Source organism: Furipterus horrens, unplaced genomic scaffold (genome assembly GCF_987537825.1).
Source record: "Furipterus horrens unplaced genomic scaffold, mFurHor1.1.pri manual_scaffold_10, whole genome shotgun sequence".
Classification (NCBI taxonomy): Eukaryota; Metazoa; Chordata; class Mammalia; order Chiroptera; family Furipteridae; genus Furipterus; species Furipterus horrens.
In genome coordinates this window covers 14,038,197-14,060,239 of record NW_028327180.1, presented here as the reverse complement: position 1 = coordinate 14,060,239, position 22,043 = coordinate 14,038,197, and the positions used below count along the sequence as shown (strand labels likewise).

Sequence of the window (22,043 nt, the reverse complement as noted above, 5' to 3'; positions counted from 1 at the left end):
AACTGCTTTGAACACTACCAAAGAGATGATCTGGCTTTTACATTTGGTTTTCAATTTGTGGCCTGCTCTCAGCTTTTCGTTATCAATCTGTAGTTTCACTGCAACTTAGAAAAAACCACTCATGCCATTATCATTGTATTTTTCATCCCTCACCCCACACACATTCCAAATGCCTGAATCATCTTATTGACCATTGCATTTTCCTCTGGTGATGCATCCTGGCTCACTACCCTGCCACCTTGTCCCAAGGCTATGGATACACCAACTGCCACCAGGAATTGATTCCTCATTACCAGTCAGGCAGTGAGTGAGCAGCCTGGCTCCTACACCCAACTTACTGCCTGCTTTCTTGGACCACTTCTGACACCAATGGTTATAGGTTGGACTCCCTAGAAAACAGATGGGAGCTTGACTGGGGAGTGAAAAGTTTATGGGAAGTAACACTTGTAAAAGAAAGGGAATGGACAAAGATTAGGCAGGGTAAGTGTCAGACCACAATGCAGATGTGACAAAACTCTGCCAACCTGAAGGGAGCCCTGGCGTGGACCTGTGAGAGGAGTCTTGCACATGTCCAGGTCCTTTTGCCACCTCTTTATGTGCTCATGAACTAGGGTTGCTGGAGGAGAGTATGAGCTCAGTCACCCTGCTCTACTCAGACATTCACTGTACACTTCTCCAAGAAAAGGATACCCTTGACTTGAATGCTGATCTAGACCCTGAAGGAGCTACCTGCAGTAAGTCTTTTTTTAAAGTGGGGTCTGAGCCATGTTCTGTATCTGCCACTACCTGGTTCTGACCCTGAGCCTATATCCTGCTGAGGGAAATACCTGTAAGTATATGACTGCTACTCAATATGGTATGCAAAATGGACAGGATCAACTCAAATTAGCTAAGTGGAAGAATGAATGGGTCAGATAGAGTGGGAAGGAAGACTCACCCTAGGGTCTTCATCATTTTCTTGTCCCCCTTACTTAGCATGTCAACTTGAAAGATTGAAATAAGGCTCCTTTCTCCTCTGCCATTGTTCTACATGTGGTTGACTCTTCTTTGCCATGTCTACACACAAGACTTTCAGGATCAAGAGGTTCTTGCCCACAAAACAAAAGCAGAATCAGCCCATTCCTGAATGGGTTTAGATGAAAACTGGTAACACACTCAGGTAGTACTCCAAGAGGAGACATTGGAGAAGAACCAAGCTGGGCCTGTTAGGAATCACACATGAGATGGCTCACATATTTATGCTGTATCCGGGTTGCTTGCATCTTACCATATCACTAAAAAAATTACTACTAGCTGGACAGTTGGATGTGTCTTGTTGGGAAATTATTGGAAGAATTTCTTTTTTCTGTGTTAATATTTTTTTCTGCTTTAGTATGTTGGCTCAGTAATAAATATGTGGGACCTTTAAAAAAAGAAAGATTGAAATAAAACCACACTGTGTATAATATGTGTATTCACAGAGGGTCAATTTATCTTTTAATCCCTAAATGAAAATAACTAAAACAATGCTTGGCATCTTCCAACCACAAATGGTGAAGTATTTAGCCAAAGTGGAAACTAATTTGATTTTTCATGGAGTTGTAACAGAAAGCCAAGAAAATGTCTTAGCACAGAATGTTTTATGCTTACTCAATTTTAAGAATTTATAATAGATTTTTAAAAAAACAATCATCAAAAAGTTTTTATCAAGAGACTGTGGTTACCATGGTCCTTGTAACTGAAAGGAACTTTACTGTGGAATGTATTTGAAATTGGCATAGTTAGTAAATCATTCTACAGTAGTTTCTAGATTTACCATGATCTAGAAAAATTCAATCTATTCCTTTAGAATACAACTGGTAGAGTCATTATAAATTTACTTGATTTTTTTCCCTTTGGTGGAATTTTTAAATTATAGGAGAACATACTATAGTTGAAGAAAAAGAAATAGTAACATATCTCTTCCTTGAAGGAAGACTATCCGTTTTGTGATTTTTCCAGATGCTTTAATGGATGCCTTCATTTCAATCTGGGCAACTTGCTTTTCCTTACATGTGTAGAATCTTAGGCTTGAGCATTCAAATATATTTACTCATTAGATCACAATTCCCTATAATAATTTGTTTTATTATTGAGTAATTACAATAAAGCACACCAAGAAAGAGGTAAGTGAACTCCATCATTTGCCCAGCATTACTTAGCTACTATCAAGATCCCTTTGATTTGAATGATTAAATCACCTTGACGGATTTCCATTAGAGTTTTTATGGAGAAATCATTCTCATCTTGGTACTTCAGATTTGTCTCCCTCCTTATTTATTGAACAGAATGTACACATATATTCTATAAAAAATATCTCTGGCTGTAAATCCATATTCCTTAAAGCTTATAAACAAACCTATCAGGTAGTAATGGGTGAATAATGGATTTCAGGGTCTAAAAAAGTCTCCAATATTTGATACTTGCATGAAATCATTAAGAAAAACTACTCACAAATGAACAATTCAGTCCTTCTACAGTAACTATATTCTATGTCAGCCAGAAGCCAGGGTACTATGGCTAGTTTCCTCTGAGGAACCTGTAAGTCATGATACTCAAAATAACTGCCTCTGCAAGTACTTAGCCAGTGTAATGGAAACCATCTATTATTTTCTTAATCATATATTCAATTATAGGATTCCTTGGCCTTGAAGATTCTACTCGACTTTAATAGTGTAGCCTTTTCAAATGGTGTGCAAGAAAGCAGCTGAGATTCTGCAGATTCACATGTCCATCTGGGTTTGATTTAGTAACCTATCAAGTATTATATTTACTTGTGTGCAATTTTTCAGACACATGGTTTTGCTTCTCTACTTTCCAAGTAAGTTCTGTTTACTTAGGCAGATGTTGCAAATTAGCTCTTAAAATATTGCAAATGAAGTAAAGAAATCCTTTGTAGTAGATCTGAGTCTAATGTGAATTTCATTACTGATTCATAAGACAGGGCAATCCCAGAATTCTATGTAAATCCTCAAGAAAAGTTTTTGTTTTTGTTTTAATTTAAAGACACCTTTCCCCTCCGCTTTCTCATTTCTTGGCATGTGCGGTTGCCACTACACCTTTTGGGCATCCCAGATTATCTGGAAAATGTTGAGCTCAGATACATTCTTGACCATAGAAAATGTGAGTACCCTTAACCTTTTCCCAGTTTCTTCAATTGCTCCATTAAGCCAAAACTCTATTGTGAAAGAAGTACTGTTAAAGCGTCCACTTAAACTTCTACTTGTGAGAATTTCATTAATTAGGCTTCAGGTCAGTTCATTGACTTCACTATGAGGCAAGATTAGTTTGTAGCTTTTAAACCTATCCGGTTAAGATGTTTTAACTGCTGCTTTGAGAATGCACATTATGAATAAAAAATATTATGTAATCATTATGCAGAGAATACTGAGGGTTTTCTTTTCTTTTTAATCAGTCCCATCAAAAAGGAATGAACTATGAACTTTTTTTTTAATGGAATAAATTGGCTCTCAGTAAGCTCATTCGTTCACATTTTCCACCATCTACACTTTGCTGATAACTTCAAATCTATGCTTCCAACACACACTTCTCCAAAGTGGTGCAGCCCCTTATTTTCAACCATGTGCATTACGACTTCACATGGATATGACTAGAACTCATACTTATGACTCCAAAAGAAATCACATGATCAATTGTAACATATCAAAGCAAGGCGGGAGGGAAGCTTATACTCAATACTGAAAGCACAGCTGATCATCAATAGTGTTGATATGATTAGGGAGCTTCTGAGAAATGTAGATTCTCAGGCCCTATCCCAGACAGACTGTATCATGAGCTACATTCTAACTTGATCCTTAGGTTATTTTTCAACACTTTACAATTTGAGAAGCCCAGAATTAGACTGCATGGATTTTAGGGTCTGACAATTATCAGTTTGCTTCCTAGTTTGGTGACTTGTTGACTATGGGACCATGAGCAAATGAGTTAGCCTCTCCGACTCTCAATTTCCTCATCTGTAATATAAGGATAATAAAACTTAATTGGAAAAGTGTTTTTGTGTGTGTGTGAGAGAGGGAGAAAATTAAATATGTTAGCTCTATGGACTATTAGAGTGAAGAGTCAAATATTGACAATTTCATACAGTTCAACCTGAGTAAGCAGAGTAAGCTCCTAATAAACTACCGGTAAAAGATCTGTATTAGTATCCCATGGCTGCCGTGGCAAACTACTGCACACCTCATGGCTTAAAACAGCAGTCATGTAGAAGTCTGAAAACAAGCTAGTGGTAGGGCTGGTTCCTTCCGGAGTTTCTGGAGGAGAATTTATTCCATCCTTCCGCCATAACTTCCGATGACTTCCCACAATCCTTGCCACTTTGGGGCTTGTAGACCAATCATCCCAACCTCTCCCCCCCCATAATCTGTGTGTCTCTGTGTGTTTCCCTTCTTCTTATAAGGATACCTGTCATTGATGTAACTCATCTTGAGATTCTATTTCCAAATAAGGCCACATTCTGAGATTCTGGGTGAACATAAATTTTTGGAGGGGACACTATTCAATCCGCTACAGGACCCTTCTGCCTTCTCTTTCGTTGACACTGGTAACACCAGTCTTAAAACTCAGAGTTATTTTTGACTCATCCATCTTCTCTATTTCTTATATTTGGTTGTGCCCAGGTCTAGTGATTTTCTTTTTTCAAAATGTTTCTCAGCTTTAAGTAACATGGGGCAATGCTTGTGTTTTAAAGTTAAGCAAAAGTAGAGCAGGACATAACAGAGCCAAGGCTGAAAAAAACTTGGTAGGATTACAACTTTGCTAGTAAAAGTCACCCTTTCTCAGGGCCAATGCATCCCTGCTTTTAATACCCATTGACTCCTCTAAACTGAATTGCTGTATCTAATACCTCCTACTGATAAAAGGAAGCATTACACTTTCTAGGCTTCTTTGGGTTCCAGAGCACCATATGTCACACATAGGAACACTGCTTCGTTCCTAGGTGACACAGAATGCTGCAGGGATCAGGAGCAAGACAGGGCTCTGGAGCAGGTCTAGACTGCAGTGCTCTGCTGCTCGGGCCATATGATCTGGCAAACATCATGATTATGGAGAAATCAGGGATGAAAAAGAGACATAGGGGAGAGTGTACGACAAGCCCAAGTGGGCAAATGTCAGTGCTGAGTCAAGGGTTCTGACATAGTACCATTCCAACTGCAATGGGACAATTACATACATGCTACTGAGCTAGAATGACTGAGCATGGAACACCAAAGTGATCGTGTATCTCAAACTGTGTAACATGAGCTGGGGCCTATTGAACCTGTTGAACTTAAAGCCATGAGGGCTCAGCAGCAACCCATCATAAAATGGAAATATACATCCTGCTTGAGCCTCAGCAGGGCCAGAGCGCACAGAGAGCTGCATGAACAGGGAGCCCAGGCCCCCACGTTACCCATCACAGTTTCACCAGCATCTCACCCCCAGGTTGAACCTCTGGTTGTATCGGGAAGAGAGAGGGAGCCCTGTGTGATCAAGAGAAAAAGGGGGACATGCCCAAGCTTAGATGAATTGATTCAGTACATGCAAGCCAAAACTTGAATGGCAGCTCTGTTACATTCCCACCCAAGAGTGACCTTGAGGGACAATTGCAAAGGAAAAAGTCTCTTCAGTGGGTATAGTATGACCTGAGTGGTGTACTTGGTCATATTCAATTTGTGTGAAAGAAGAAGTAGCCTGAGATGGAACTTGGAGTAGACTTGGAGTAGAAGATGGCTTGTCTGGCTAGCTGGAGATGCAAAAGGAGGGAAAAAAAAAGAAAGAAAGCTTGGTATTTAATCTTCAAAGCAAGGAATTCTGAGGTAGAGGAATGAGATAAATATACGGAATTGCATGTGAAGTATGTAGATAACCAAGTAGGCAAAAGAGGTTGGCCAGTTCATGTCAGCTAGATTTTATCGGTATTTACTGTAGTGCTGGCAAAACGCATACACCAAGTGGCCACAGCAGCTGAACTAGAGATCATGCATGGGCCCAAGAGTGTGACTCCCGCTAACCAAGGCCAATGTAGTTAATAATGTCCAATCACATCTAATGCCCACCGTCTAACCTCCCAATATCAGAGACCAACGCTAAGTAAGCCCCTGATGTGGGTGTCTCTCAAGGAGACCGATTAGCCACTTAGTAGCAAGCTGACTTTATTGGGAATCTCACACCTTGGCTATTCTAGCAGCTTCTTTCTTCTCACCGGAGACACTTATTCCTGGTGTGGGGCTGCCTTTCGTGCCCACAGGGAAGCACCATTGCCTGGGAATTTATGGGATGCCTGATCCACAGATATGGAGTTTCACATAATGTAACATCCAACCAGGGAACCCGCCTTCTCAGGATAGAGGAGCAAAAACGTGGTTCCATGTCCCACCCCAGTAGCCTCACTGTATACTACTTCACCCCGATTACTCGGAGGCTTCAGCCAGGCAGGGTAATGAGCAGCCTGCAGAAGGAACAGCTGAAGCACCAGCTCAGAAGCATTTATTTTTATTTTTTTGGAATATAGCACCATCCCCTAGGACACCTGACACTGAATCAGTGACCTCTCATGGCACTGTGTTCCCATCAGGTAGAACACATGGGAGTGGAACCTAACAATGGATGTAGAATTGGCCCCACTTTCTGTCACTCCCAGGGACTTACTGCAGTATTGTGCAGATTTCTGTCTTCACACCTCTGGGCTCTGCAGGACAAAAAACTTTTGTTCCCCAAAGGGGCATGTGCTCACCAGGGGATACAGCAAGAGTCTCATTGAAGTACAGACTACAGCTGCCCCTTGAGCACTTTGGGATCTTTGTTTTCAGGATCCAGCAGGCAAGAAGAGGAGTCACCATCTTATCAGCAGTAATTGACTCTGAACAGCCTGAGAAGATGACTTCCTGGAACGCAATAAAGACCAGAGGCATATGTGTGGCACTCAAGTCACTGAATATGAGTATTTCTTGGCACCCTAAGCCTGGCCAGAGAAGCTTATGCTTAATAAGAAGTCTGACTCCACAAAAACTGCCAAGACCGACAGATAGGGTAGCTGAGGCTGAGGGGAGTTCAGAGTGGAGAGTGGAGGAGAGAGAGGATGGGACCAGTTATGGCCTTGAGACCAAAACAACTGCAGAGATGGGGCCCCTGTTTTGTCACACTAACCTCCCTCTGTCCAAGTTTCCCCTCAAGAAGTGAGGTCCATCAGAGCCTGTGAAGAGCTGTTTTCAAACATCATGGAGAAGTAGATCTCTATGCACAAGTGGTGGACCATGGCAGACATGGAGCTGTGGTGCTCGGCACCCCCTTGCTGACCAGGAGAGAGGTGGTTCCCTGACTGAGTCCAGCTGTTGGCTTATTCTGGATTCACCTCAGCACTCAGAATGCAGGTGTGCCTTCCTCAGAGAAGATGCTGGTTAACGATTGGACAAGGCAATGGTCAAAGAGGTCAGGCTGTTCCTGGGGTGGCCCCCTGCTAATAACTGAGGTATAACATGGGCCTCTTCCGGTCTGCTCTGGAACATTCCGCTGGGCTGGCTGAGACACTGTATGTCTTCATCATGTTCTGATGACCCTCTCGACTCGGTCCTGCCTCTTCCATTTCTCCGTCACAGGGGTTACTCTCCTGCAAAACATTTTTGCCCTCTAAAATCCATCTCAGCTTCTGCTCTCCAGAGAACCCGACCTACAACACATGTTTTAGCCATTTTTTGTAACCAGATGACCTAGCACAATGCCTAGAACACAGTATTGCTGAAGAAATATTTGGCATACAGGACTGAATTATCTACTGCATTCTGCAATGCACTACAGGTATGTGCTTAGTTATGGTCAAGTAAAATGGCATATGCAAATAAATTTCTTGTCTCCTTTTTTACTTTTGTCTTGTAAGTCATAGGACTTTTAGGGGCTTGAAGGCACTAAGGATGATGATGTTTTTGTTGACTTCTTAGTCACTAAACAGAGACATGGCCTAAGTCTTCCAAGTCCTTTGCAGTTTTCTGAGGCAGAAAATTTTCCTTGCTGGGTAAAGAAGACAAATTTGTATTTATATCACAAGGAATGTTCACTAAAAATTTCTCTCGGATGATTAAAGATGTGTTCATCAAAGCCAGTCAAATCTGAGATGCTACCTGTAAGGACAAGGCAGTTGAAACAGCCCATCAGCTCCCCCAACAAACCACATAAAAGCCTTCAGTGCAACTCCAAAGCCACCCACGTAGCCACTGCCAAGCAATCCGTCAAGATACAGAGGCAGGAACTAACTCCTCAACGTGGGGACTAAAAGACTACTTGAAGAGGTTGGCAAAAGCTTGTCGATTTTATGAGGGGCCTTTAGGATGAGAGAGAAAAGTGATTTATATCAACTGCCCTCACTGTGAATCAAATTTCCTGTGTCACTTTGTAGATGGCTGTGCAGCTATATATAATGCTTTGCTCCAGAGAACTAATATAAATAGCACCATCCAAGTGTACACCATAGAGCGAGAGCAATTCCAATAGCGCCTCTAGATAGATGAGAGTTGTCGTTCTCCAGGTCAAAGAGGTATTTAAAAGGAAAGAACTGGGGCCAATTGTTTTATCTCGGAATTGGGAAGAAATGCCTCAATAAATTTCCTTTGAACAGATCGGTGATGAAGTGAGTGAAAAACTGACCTCTGCCCTGAAGGTCTGGCATATTCTGCACAACAATATCTCCCCCGGGGTCTCAATGTCATTTATCTTGTAAAGTACAGAATCAAACTTTGAGGAAGCTGAAAGAACTACTGTACATTCCCACTAAACCCTTTCTATTCCTACTAACGGTCTCACTGTCATCTTTGAGTATGAATTTTGGAGTGACTTGTACCATCATTGGAGTCACGCATGATGCCAAGCCCCACAGAGGCTACTAAGACTTATCCCCGCCTCTTAGCTTAGCCAACGTGCCAATCTTAAACTTCTTCTCGGACGTTCCCTGTTATAAGTTGTGCTGAAACCTCTAGTAGTTTTCTGATGGAAAATAAACGCAATTGAAGATGAGGGCTGCAAACTTCTCTTAAGACATGCAGTGCTTGTGTAAGTAAGTCCATTCATTGTAGCACTTTGGGTATTCTTCTACCACTTATTGTATATTCAAGTTAAAATAGAGTCGTTTTCCTTGTGCAGAATTTCCTCACCCCTTTGTTTTGTCAAAGTGTAAGAGACTCATTTATTAAAAGGGGCCCTTCAACATAGGGAGTGCAATTGACTTCATCTAAAGAGAATTTTTTTTTCACATGTTCCTGTGGATGTTTGTAATTTGTTTAAACTCGTTGCAGACAAACACCCAGTTTGTTGGCACATTAAACAGTTGTTACCATATGTCTGACATAATTCTGGGGGTAGAGAGTGAATCTTTAAAGTGAATTTGATTTCATGTGCTAAATCTATCTCCTTTAAAGGAAGATGAATTGCCTTCTGTGGAAGCTTCTAATATAAGCCCTTTAAATGCAAACTGCTAGAGGAACCTTCCATCCCTTCCTATACTCCACTTCTAATTTTTCTGATAGCGACAAAAACAGTTGCTTTTTCAACGGTTAAAATATAGGTGGGCAGCAGACTATGGTTTTTAACTGGCCTTAACTTTCCAAAAGTAGAAATATTGCATAGCAGCAAGAAAGAAAAAGGGAGGGGTGGCCATAAATAGGATTTATTGAAAATTTAATGCGCCAAACAACTGCGAGCACATTATATAGTTTCTGGTAGGCATACAAAGGAGGGTAGCAAGTCCAGTGAGTAATCGTAGTTATCAAAACACATTATATTGTATTTTTGGAAGCCAACAGCAATGTTTTGAACATTCTGTTGTTGCTAACAAGAAGTCTGCTTTTTCCTAATACTAATTTTTAAAATTTTCCATGAGCAGAGACACAAATTTTTAAAAAATAATTTAGTGAGCCTAATTGCACATGCCCTGCCAAGAGAAAAAAGTGCACAAAATAGGGCTTTGGTACATTTTACCTCAAGTACACGGCACAATAGTTTGAACAGTTGATTAATGAGAAACAAGAAATTAATCAGTATACACTGGGCGTACAGATTTATTAAAGAAGGAATTCTAGTTTTGAAGACTGGAGGTATTATTGGATGCCATAAAGGGAACACCTAGAAAGTTAGAATATGTAACCAGAAACTATCTATACTTAAAAGATAATGTTCTAGTTACCTACCAAGACATAAACTATGCCAAACATTAGGGGTTGGAAACAACACTTTATTACGATGTCTCACTCTTCTGTGGGCCAGGAATTTGGACACAACACAATGGGACAATTTGCCTCTGCTCTACCTTGTCTAGGGCCTCAGCTGGGATGACTCAAAAGGCTAGAGGCTGGAAGAAATGGGAAAAGGGGCCTGACCATCTCTCTCTCTCCCACTCTCCCTCTCCCCATATCCTCTCCACATGCTACCTTGGGTCTCCTCTTGGTACGGTAGCCTTGGGGCTATCAAACTTTGTGCAAGATAACTCAGGGCAGCAGACTGAAGCTTCTAGTCTCCTGGTATAGTGATGCTGGCCCACCGGGATCAAGGGTAAGAGAACTAGGTCTCAGCTCTCAAAGGGGAGTTCAGCAAGGAGTACGTGGCCCTTTTCAGTCATCCACAGACAGATAATAGAGATATTTGAAATTTGGGGGCATTAAAAAGATCATGATTTCCTTATAAAAATATTTCAGGTGGGGAAAAACATTTACCTGAGTTGTCCAGACAATTACACTCATTCTGAATTCACATGAGTAGGCACATTTCAAAATATCATATTGGATCCCATTACTTTTATCCTATATCTTTGCCACTACTATTTGGGTTTTCTATGTCCTTGATATTTAATAGCAATGACATTTAAAACGATATTTTAATCCACAACAACAGCATTATTTTCTCCTCTGATGTAAAATAACCAACCAGGAAAGGCAATCTATTAGGAATACCTACTGTGGCTTCAAACAATCCTTCTAAAGAAAGAAAGGTTTTATGTTCATATCAGCCTTTAAGTAGATTTTTTCGAAATGCAATGTAGTAATCTAACAAGAGAATAACAAATCTGAGTTTGAAAGAATGTTGAACCACCTGATTAAAGATAAAATAAATCTGTACCTCCTAACAGTCCTAGAAATATATCTTAAAGATCACATACTATATATCTATATACCTAAACAGAGTGAATTCAGGTAACAACACAGAACCGTGGTCATCTTTCAGCACCGGGACCCTTGACCGTGTGAAGTCAGGACAGTGGGTTAAGTTTATGAATGCCTCAGGAAGCACCAGCCCACCCAAGCTCTCCCACCTCATTACTTGCTTGACATAAAGCTACCTACTTTGCCTTAATACTCAGTCTAGTTCAACAAATGTGTTTTGAGAAGTAGGTTCTGTGCTAGGAACTGAATACTAAATGATATGGTTGCTGCCCCGGTGGGAATTAAAGCTCATGATGATTTTATTTCCCATCCTCCTTGCCCTCCTTGAAGCAGACCCATGGCGTCATTTCTCCAAGGGAGCAGGCCATGTGGGTAGCTGGTGAAGGAAGGAAACAGCTAGTGCGATAGGAGGATGGCTGATGTGTGGAAGGAAAACAAAGTGTGGCCAGAGAATGAGAGAGGATGAGAGCGGTTGGTGTATAACATCAAAGAGATGTAGGGGGCAGATCATAAAGGAACATGTAGGCCACTGTAAGGATTTTAGCTTTTCTCTAAGCAAAGGAGGAAGTCACTGGGGGTTCTGAACAGAGGAGTGATGTGATCTGAGTTGGGTTTTATTAGGATCATGCTGGTTCTAAAGGTAAAGAAGGCAAAGAGAAAAGCAGGGAGAAGCATTAGGAAGTGACTGTCATGGTCCAGGTGAGAGATGTTGACAGCTGGGGTCAGGGTGGCAGGGTAGACATGGTAAGAAGTATTTGGATCCTGGATATATCTTGAAAGGAAGGCCAATGGGACTTGGGATGAATTGATGTAAAGTATAAAAGAAGGGAAGAAGCAAGTGAGCAAGGAAGAAGAGATGATAAACTCCGTAATTTTGGCTTGTGTCAAATGGTAAATTCTTTCTACCTTTTATTGTTACCAATTAATTACTTTTATATAGACAAGATGAAAAGTATTGAATTGTTAAATCCAGAATGGAAAAAATAGGCAATCAATTGCTTTATATTTGAAATTTTAAAAATTCTCTAGAAAGATGCAACCAGCTAAATCTAAAATGGAATAAAAAAGTCCACAGCATGAGAAATCCAGGTTCTTCAGTAAATAAGTTACAAGGAAGAAAAACAAAAACAAAAAACAGAGAAAATGAACCTATAGATTAAAAGACATTTAAGAGATGCATCAATCAAATGCAATGTGTAGACCTTGGTTGGATCCAACTGTGAAAAAATGAAGATAATCAGAGAAAAATGTCAACATTGATTTGTTTGATGATTGGTCATTTACAATATTAAGGAATTATTGTGAAGTTGGTGGCATATGATATTGGTGTTAGAGTTAGCTTTTTAAAAATGAGTTCTTATTTTTGATAAATATAAAATAAAATATTTATAGCTAAATATGATGTCTACGATTTGCTTCATCATAATCCAGTGGAGGAATGAAAGATGACCGTAAAGGGATGACTATTATTCACTTTACTCTTCTATTTAATTTTACATATGTTAGAAATTCTACAATAAAGAGTAGATAAATACATAATAAATACACAAATATATCAATACAGTATAATGGCAATACATTAAAAATTGATAGGCATTATTTGCCTTAAGAAAGGGGGGAGCTGGGAACAGAAATAAAAGTGATTCTTCCCTTCCTCCCCTTCCGTATCTTTTGAACATCAAACTTCTGAAATGTATTGTTTATTAATAAATACAATAAAAACATTTAAACTGCCCAGACAGATGTGTGGAAGAAGCATCTCGTACAGGAGTTACATCCCAGGACAAACTGCTAATTATTTTCTCCTTGAGTCTCCCGATTCTAGTCTCCAGCTGGCCTCGGGTTGTCTCATGACTCCTCGTTCGAAGGCAATGCTTAATTCAGCAGAATACAAGCCAAAATCAGAATGACTCAGAGAATAGTACCCCTGAGTATTAGAGCACATATCATTCTGAAGCAAATTTTTCCATGCAAGTTTCATTGGATCGGTTTAAGAACAGTGCTTACATTGCAAAGAACCATAAACTACTATTAACATCTGATTTAGGATGGTGACCTAGTTTCCTAACCTAACTGATAGGTTTATACTCTGGCACTCTTGGTGAGCAGATTAGATTTCATTATATGACCACTGTGTATATAGAGAGTAACATTTCACTTCATATCTTATCTGGATGATGAATATATTTTATATAAAATTCATGCTCTTCAGATTGCTCTGTGAACTTTGCTGTGTACTTTTTATACATTAATCACAAAGTCTTCTGAACTTCTAACACTCAAAAGACCAATTTCAAGGATATACATGAATCCAAAAGGTCTTCTGTGACGCTCTCCAAACTTTAACACTTTAACAAATAGCTTGTTTTGGAAAGAGGTGTGAGGAAATTTCCCCATCCTTTGGGGGGGGGGGTAAATTCAGCTGAATGTCTACACTTTTAATTTCTTGGTCTACGAATCTATTCATGGAATAAACAGGATTGAATAGACTGATTCACATGAAAATTATTGAGCTTTTTGTTTTGTTTTGTTTTTTTAATCAAATATTAGTCATCCTCTAAGTTGCTGCCCCTATGTGTTAGGGCTGAAACTTTCCTTTTCTGCTCCAAGGTTGGAAATAAAACATAAAAAGTAAAGTGAGTAGATGCCACACTTAGCTATTTAGGTCAGTGTTTCTCACGTATGTGGCAGAGTACCAGCATTGATCTTGGTAAAAGGAATTATTAGGATCTTACCTTCTAAAGATGAACGGGACAGCTGTGTTAGTTACTCAAGCAAGTCTAATGGCAAAAGTTCCTCTGTGAGGGTCAAGGGCACTGCTACTAACCTTTATAAACTCTGGCCATGGTGCTCACATATCTCTGAGACTTATTCTTCATGGATGAAATGAGAGGGCACTTTTAGCTATCTACAATTCTATAAGTTTTGATTTTTTAGCGAGAAGCACATGAAATTGTATTAATTTAGGATCCTTTATTTTTACCCTATCATAAAATTATTTATGAACCTGTTTCTTAGTAAAGGGATTACTGTTTAAAACACTATCTGTGTCCATTCAATATCCATTTCCCTCTTTCCTGACATAGAGAACTCTGATTTAATGTACGCCAACACTGTGTTCAGCTAAAATACTGCATTTTTAGATACCCTTGCCAGTGGGGTGATGAAAAGATGGTAGCAGAAGTGGCTGAGTAAGGCTTCCAGTAAAGCTCTTTCAAAGCTGGTAGTCTCCCCTGACAGGTGTCTCTTATTCCTTGGCCTTTCTCTTCTCTCTGCCTGGAACTTGGACAATTGGAGCAGCCGTCATGGGAACGCAAGGCAATAAGCAGAACAGGAAAGTGTATGAGTTTCCTAAGGGTGCCATGACAAAGATCCACAAGCCAAGTGGCTGAAAACAACAGAAACTGATTCTCTCAGTGTTCTGGAGAACAGAAGTCTGAGGTCAAGGTATTCACGGGGCCAGGTGAAGAAAAGGATCCCTTCTTGCCTCCAGGTGTGCTTGGCTTGGGGCAGCCTAACTCCAGCCTCTGCTGTCCTCTTGCGTGTCTCTATCTAAGTTTCCCTCTTCTTATTAGGACACCAGTCATGTTGGAATAGGGCCCATCCTAATGATCTCATTTTTAGTTGACTACATTTGTCAAGACTCTATCTCCAAATAAGGTCGCATTCAGAGGTACTGGGGATTAGGACTTCAACATCTTTTGGGGTAGGGGACACAATTCAACCCGCCACAGTCCTGACAGCATTTTGGAATTGCTTTCCCAGCACTGAATTTTCTACCTCTGAACTTTATACATGAAAAATAAAGCCCCTACTTTGTTTAGCCTCTGTTTATTCTGAGGTTTATTATTTTATTTTATTTTTGTATTCATAGCAGAACTTAGTTTCTAACTGACACAGTAACTTTGAAATGAAGGCTCTAGCAATTAAAATTACTTGTCAAGTGGAACCTGTCCATTCAGAGGACAGTTTGTAATTTTTTAAAGGCAGAGATCATTGTTGTCTTATTTGGAAGTGGGACAGTGGGTGGGAAGCTATACTCAGCTATAGTTTTTCTAATCATAGTTTGAAGATCAAACCTGCTTTGAAGATAGAGTTTGCCAGATACTGAAAAGGTCAATGCACATGTATTCAGCAGCCAAATTTAGGCCCTAACCCTGCCCTGGACTCACACCCATCTCAGATATGTCTTCATTAGTCACCACTACAGACCTCAGCGAATGAGAATAAAATGCAGCTTTTGTGCTTCAGTTACCAGAAGCACAGTTGACTTGCCCAACACAATCAAGTTCAATTTTATGATACCATCTTTCCACCAGGTGTGGTGCTCGGAAATGTATGTGCCAGAAAACACATCAAGCAGCCAACACTGAAATTTGTCTTAATTTTGAGAGAGTTGCCGGGAGTCCTGAGACCATTTCCATGGCGTCCATACCAAGAACATAGCCATGATTCATTCATCTTATTTACGGGCCCCTGCAGTGGGCACAAGCAATTACTTCCATCACCTCCGTTAGTCAGAGAGCCCTGAATTGTTCACTTCACTGCTCAGTGGACTCAGTACAGGCTGACATCAGAGTAAATAAATACTGCTATCACTTCCTCTTAAGAGAGATGAGGGCAGAGTTGAGAGCTTTTCATCCTTCCATCTTTCCTCCAAGTAATATTTATTGAGTGACTATCTTGTGCCAGACTAATTCCAGGCATTGAAACTCAAACAAATAAGACAAAATCTCTACTTCAAGGAGCCTACAGTATAGTTCCAGAGATAGACAAATAAACTGTTAGAGCAAGACACTGAAATCAATGCTGAGACAGGTTTAAGAACAGACTGTTAGGAAAGCACACAGGCAGGGCCATTAACTCCTTTTTGGGGACAGTCAAGGTGAGGTTTCCCATTAAACCGGAGTCAAAAGTTAGAGCTGAGGGTATACTAGGAGTTAGCCAAGTGAGAAGGGACAGCATATGCAAAGGCCCAGCAGTAAGGAAGCACATGACATATTTGGAGACCTGCACAGAGTTTAATATAATGGGGGATGAAGTGGAAAGTGTCACTAAAAATAAATGAAATATGGTCTATATCCTGAAGCCACTGGGGAGCCACCAGAACAGTTGTGAGTCAGACAGTGACCCGATCAGATTTGTGTTTCAGAAAATGCCTTTCGGGCAACGGTATACGGAATGGATTAGAACAGAGCAGGACTAGACAGGGAGAAACCAATAGGGGTCTGCTGTATGCTCTCTAAGGGAGGAAGGAGTCCAGAGAAAGGAATGCAGAGGCACAATTAGGAGTAAAATAGACAGCACTCGATGAGTTACCGGAGTTAGCACCCAAGGACGGCACTACAATTTATGGCTTAGTTAACTGACGCGTGTGGATTTGAGGAGGTATTCTTATATGTTTAAAATGAAGAAACATGATAAAAATAGCTAATACTCTTATATTAATGCTAAAGATCTATATTTAAATTTCATATTCATGTTTAATAATGTAACTGAATTCTGATCCTAACCAAATGTATAATATAGTAATTTATTAAATTTTTAAAATATAAAAAGCAAACTTAAATTAGAAACTAGATATCAGGAGGGATGAATGATAAAATAGAAATACATAGTTAAAAGTCATAATGCATGAATCAACATTTCTCAATTATTTTCATTTCACAGTTATCTTGAGAGTCCAACCCCCTCCCACAGCTCAACTTCAGCGAATAGTCCATATAACCCTGTATCACTAATGTGAGGTATGGCAATATTTCTTTTTGGTAGGAAACAAAAAGGTAATGTTTTTGAGCCAAAAGAAACTTCAGAGATAATGCAATATAGACTATCAAAACATTTTAAGATAATAAAATCTCAGAATACCATTATGCTGAAATACATCATAGTGTTTGATAAATACTGTAAGTGAGGGGGCCTTGGACATGGAGTTATGTGGATTAAATGAAGCAGTATGTTAAAATATTTCACACTGGAGCCCTATCTTCAACCACTCACAAAAATTAACTCAAAATGGATTAAAGACTGAAATGTAAGGTTTGAAGCCATAAAACTCCTAGAAGAAAACACAGTGGAAAATCTCATTGACATGGGTTTTGACAATGATTTTTTTGGATATGGTACCAAAAGTACAAGCAACAAAAGAAAAAAAAGTGGGACTATATCAAACTAAAAAAACTACTGCATGCAGAAGAAACAATCAACAAAATAAAAAGGCAACTTCCAGAATGAGAGAAAATATTTGCAAACCACATATTTGATACAGGGTTAATATTCAAAATTTATAAGGAACTCATACAACCCAATAGCAAAAATAAGTAAACAAATAATCCAATTTAAAAATTGGTAAAGGGCCTTAATAGACATTTTTCAAAGTAAATACTCAAATGGTCAACAGGTGCATGAAAAGGTGCTCAGTATCACTAATAATTAGGAAAAGTTCAAATTAAAACCACAATTAGAAATCGTATCATATTTGATAGAATTCTATTATCAAAAAGACAAAAGATAAAAAGTGCCAGGAAAGATGAAGTATAAAAAGAAAACCTTGTCTATTGATGGTGGAAATGTAAATTGGTGCAACCACCATGGAAAACGGTATGGCAATTCCTCAAAACATTACAAATAGAACTAATGTGATTCAGCAATTCCACTTCTGCATATATATCTGAAAGAAATGAAATCACTCTTTTGAAGAGCATCTGTACCCCCATGTTCATAGCAGCATTATTTACAATAGCCGAACAACCTAAGTGTCCATCAATGGACAAATAAATAAAAGAAATGCAGAATATATACACAACGAAATATTACTCAGCCATAAAAAAGAATGAAATTTTGTTACTGTGGCAACACAAATGAACCTTGAGGGCACTACACTAAGTAAAATAAGTCAGACAGAGAAAGACTAATATTGGATGATCTCACTGGTAAGTGGAAACTAAAACAACAAATTCAGCCCTGGCTGGTGTGGCTCATAGGATTGAGCGCGGGCCTGCAAACTGAAAGGTTGCCAGTTCAATTCCCAGTCAAGGCACATGCCTGGATTGTGGGCCAGGTCCCCAGTTGCAGGCATGCGAGAGGCAACCAATCAATGTTTCTCTCTCAAAAAAAATTAAAATAAATTAAAAAATCTCTCTCACATTTGTTTCTCTCCTTCTCTTTCTCTCTCCCTTCCCTTCTCATCCCCTGAGAATCACCTTTCTCTAGGATGTTTCAGAAAAGGGCTGTTGGCCTCACGTTGGCTCCTGAGTCACTCTTTGCAGCTGCTTCTGTGAGTCACTTACTCCTGCCCAGTGCCCTCAGCTCTGCTCCGATTCTCCATCCTGCTCCCCACCTGGATGAGCCGGGTCCCTTTCCTCACGGAGGGAGAATGGTCTCCGTGGAGGGATATAAGACACACTTCCTTTTGGTGCTCTTCTCTTTAATCTCCCACCACACGAATACACAGCTTGTGCATATCTAACAGACTTAATTAAAGGGCTGGTGAAAACTTGGGAGATTTATAACATAGAAGGAGAAAACCTAACATTAAATGACAAATATGACAGTTCTCACAGCCCAAGGAGTAAAAGTATAAGTCCTCTACAGGGGTCCTCATGTGGACACATCCTACTTTCTAACTGTGCTCCCTTGTTTGAGGTCTGGCTTCTCCTGCCCCTTCTAACATGGCGAAGTTCCTCAATCCTCCAAATGCAAATCCTTACTATTACTGTATGAACCCCACCTTTGCCTCTGGGCCTCCACCTGGGTAACTCAAGGACACAGCAGCTGTAGCAGGACATCGTTTTAATGGGGAGACTCAGAGGACAGCCAAGGTAAGGTTTGCACTGCAAGTCCAATCTCTCTTTTGAAGTTCCCATGCCAGTCCAATGGGAACCTTTGCACCCTCATTATGGCAGTCTCCCTGGTAGACAGCTGTTGGGCTAAACACATCCCACCCATCAGCAGAGCCAGTACTTTTCAAAGATAATACTTTCTAAATCTATATTAAAGAAGACAAACTTTCTAAATGTGAAGTTATCTGCCCATATTCCCCAGCCTTAGAAATCAAGAAATACTGGGAAATGTAGAGTCCAGTGAAGTCTTTACCAATATCTAGAGCAGAGAAAGTTGGATAACTTCTAGACATTTGGCTCAATGCCCTTATTGTTACTAAGAGGTGAGCAACCGCAGTGTCTATATTTTGTACCATAACAAAAAATATACACTTCAAAGGAATGAGCCATTAACATGTAACCTGGATGTCAGATGAGTTCCTTTGTCTTTTTTTTTTAATAATTTATTTGTTTGTTTATTTATTTATTTGTTTTTAGAGCGAGGGGAAAGGAGAAAGAGAGGGAGAGAAACATCACTGTGTGGTTGCCTCTCACTCGTGCCCCCAACTGGAGACCTGACATGCAACCTAGTCATGTACCCTGACTGGGAATCGAACCAGCGACACTTGGCTCGCAGGCCGATGCTCAATCCACTGAGCCACAGTAGCTAGGGCCCTTTGTCTTTTAAGGTGGTTCGAACTCCCATTCCATATTTCTCCAGTGAAAGTCCAGTGTTCATTCCCACATTTCTTGGAATTCCCAGAGGACTTACATCTTCATTGGTATGTCCTGGCTCTGAATGCCGCTTCTGCTGATGAGTTAAATTGACAGACTATCTTGCCATGTGGCACACGCTGTCCCTATTCTGCACCACATTCACCCAGCCAGCCCCTTGATTCCCACAAGACACCTGCTCACACATGCCCTGGATTCACACAAGGCACTTACGTATGTGGTCAAACTGACTGAAGATTTGGAACACTGAAAGTGAAGTTTACATCACATAAATGAAAAGCTCACAAAACCAAATGCTGCATATGCAACATCTTAAAAGAGTTTAAGCTCCACCAGTTGCTCCCCCATAGTCCTAGTCAGCTCAGTTTTCCGGGCCTCGGGGCATTTATTGTAGAGCAGTTGAGCTTCGACTGTTCTTCCTTCGACTCCAGCTACCCGTGCCGTCAGGATGCACCTTCCGCCCAAGCAAGTGCATGAGGTATTTCCCTAAACCGGATTCTGGTTCCAACAGTCACGATCTCCGCCCTCCACCCCCTACCCACCCCCCAGTATACACGGAATAAATTAAATCCTGAACCTGAAACAGTCTTAAGCGTTCTAGCTTTTTCTTGCACTACATTTCATAGGTTCTTACAAGGGAACAGTAAAAGCTCTCAACTTACTTGGTCTCTCTTAAGTCTAAAGAACATGGTTCATGAGCCCAGTTTCTCTGTGGCAGGTAAGTCCCACCACGCAATGATACTGTTACCAGACCCTTGGAGATCGGTCTGTTAGAACATTTAGGTTTTTAATGATGGATAATGAATTAACTTAACCCCAAATTACATTTTAAAAGACACATTCAGCAGAACTGAAAAGGAAGTTAGATTTCTTCCTGTAGCAGAACATGTGGATTGAAGAATTTAAATGACAGCAGGAAACAGCTGGTCTGCAGATAGATGGGTTTGTCCTGTGACATGATTAATAACTACATCATTTTGAACTTTAAAATGGCTGTCTTCCCAATTCCACAAGATCTTTCCAGCCAAAGAAAACTTTCTTCTCTTTTGATATGAGCCATGGTTAGTGTGCAGGCACAGCGCCTCGTCCGGTGTGGACGGGTAATGAATGCCACGGCGTGGGCTATTCCGGGCCATGGAGGGCTGGGGTTTTCATGCTGTGGCCTAAGTGTCTCGCTGCCGAAAGCCAATTGAAGAACAGGAGAATCAGGTGACCGTAGTTAGCCACTTCCCCTCCTCGGAACTGCAGAGGCAGGGCCTCCGGGCCTCAACTCCCCTCACCCGCAGAATGGGCTGGGACGTCTCATAGACTCAGTATAAACTGCCGCTCCCGTATCTCAATGCGCTCCAGCCCCACCAGCTCTGTGTAGTTTCCCAAGTGAGACCTCTTCTGGCCCTAGAGCCTTGACACTTCTGCTTCTCTAACCAGAGAGCTTGTCGTCCCTACATCCGCATGGCAGCATCCCTCCTTCAGCCACTCAGACCACCTTACCTGTAACAGGATCCTCGGCATCCTTGATGCTTCTTCCCAGCTTTATCTTTCTTCATAGAACTTGCTACCTGATATTACGGTAAGGCACTGCGTAAGGGCATTTCCCTCAAGGGCAGACCTCGTATTCAATGACGGTTCTTGCCGCCAGTGACGTCGTAGCTTGGTAAATTCATGACGTGCAACGCGCTACATGTTTGCAGTGTAAACAAACCTACCAGTCTGTATAAAAGCACAGCATATAATCATATATAGTCCATAATACTTGATAATAATAAACGACTATGTTACTGGTTTATACATTTACTATACTGTACTTTTTATTATTACTACTTTAGAATGTACTATTTCTGCTTATAAAAAAATGATTGCATAACTTTCTCACTCTTGACTTAATTTTGTGCTATTTTGTACAGTAACATGCTATACTGACCTATTGCCAAGGAGCAATAGGCTGGGCCGTATAGCCTAAGTGTGTAGTAGGCTAGACCATCTAGCTGTGTGTGCCCTCTAACATGTTCTCACAACAAGGATGTCACCTAAAACAGATTTCTCACAATGTGTCCCTATCTTTAAGTAGTACAAGGCTGTATATTGTCAGTCAGCCATTTACAAAATCCCTGAGGTCAAGTTTATTCAGTTCACCACTGTATCTTCTGTGCGTAGTGACTCTCACACAGTATGTAGAATTAATAAACGAATGAATGGGTGATAACCCTGGAGGAAACTGGGCAGCTTAGTGGATGAGGGCATGGACTTCTGAAATAGCAAATCTGGTTCAACGTCTGGCTCCTCTATTTATAAGCTGTACTTCACCAAGTTACTTATCCTATTTCACAGG

The 22,043-nt window shown here is 40.5% G+C and overlaps 1 pseudogene; it reads left to right on the top strand.

Moving 5' to 3' along the window:
- Positions 1-1,052: 1,052 nt before the first annotated feature.
- Positions 1,053-20,191, top strand: LOC149999265 (large ribosomal subunit protein eL39-like; annotated as a pseudogene).
- The last annotated feature ends 1,852 nt before the right edge of the window (positions 20,192-22,043 follow it).